The sequence below is a fragment of the Papilio xuthus genome, unplaced genomic scaffold, assembly GCF_000836235.2.
Source record: "Papilio xuthus unplaced genomic scaffold, Pxut_1.1 DF825734.1, whole genome shotgun sequence".
Taxonomy (NCBI): Eukaryota; Metazoa; Arthropoda; class Insecta; order Lepidoptera; family Papilionidae; genus Papilio; species Papilio xuthus.
In genome coordinates this window covers 1-684 of record NW_013532915.1, presented here as the reverse complement: position 1 = coordinate 684, position 684 = coordinate 1, and the positions used below count along the sequence as shown (strand labels likewise).

General features: G+C 36.8%; 1 long non-coding RNA gene across 1 annotated transcript; it reads right to left on the bottom strand.

The window, feature by feature from the left end:
- Positions 1-98: 98 nt before the first annotated feature.
- On the bottom strand, positions 99-684 carry LOC106125914 (uncharacterized). The gene is made up of 3 exons (XR_001228299.1): positions 671-684; positions 420-520; positions 99-193 (listed from the first exon to the last, which is right to left on the bottom strand). It is a non-coding gene; the product is annotated as an uncharacterized LOC106125914 (long non-coding RNA).

The window sequence follows — 684 nt, the reverse complement described above, 5'->3', positions numbered from 1 at the left end:
CTCAACTTAGGGTAGGCTCCGTGCCCCTCGGCGGGGACGTATAGTGAGCTGATGATGATGATGATGAAAGACATGTAATATAAAGTTAACGAACCTTCGAGCAGTTCAAGGGAGGCGCCGCCGCCAGTGGAAACGTGGGAGACCTTGTCTTCAGTGCCCCACTTCGCGCAACATGTGGCCGTGTCACCGCCACCTGGTTAAAAACGGATTTTTTTTGGTTTATGTTAGCATCACAATTACAATTAATTTTAATAAGGAATTTAATTGTCAAGTAAACTAATCACAATCCACAAATCAGAAAAAAAAATAATGGAAGACTAGAACTTGAACATTGAAGTCAATTTTAAAATTGAGTTTAAACTTTACATGTGCATTATATTTAATAAAAATTCAAATAATTAAGATTAAATTTATCTTACCAATAATAGTAACAGCACCACTGTTGGTTGCCTTTACAACACAGTCCATGAGAGCTCGGGTGCCACCCGCAAACTTCTCGAATTCAAACACACCAGCTGGCCTAAAGAATGTCACACAAATATTCACAAGTATTCAAATTTACCAAGATTTTTCCACAGGGAAAAAAAAAAAAATTAACAACAACTTAATTATTTTGATTAAAAAAAAGCTTGGTATAGTTTAGTATGCTATGGAAAGCCAGCCTTCTTACCCATTCCAAACAAT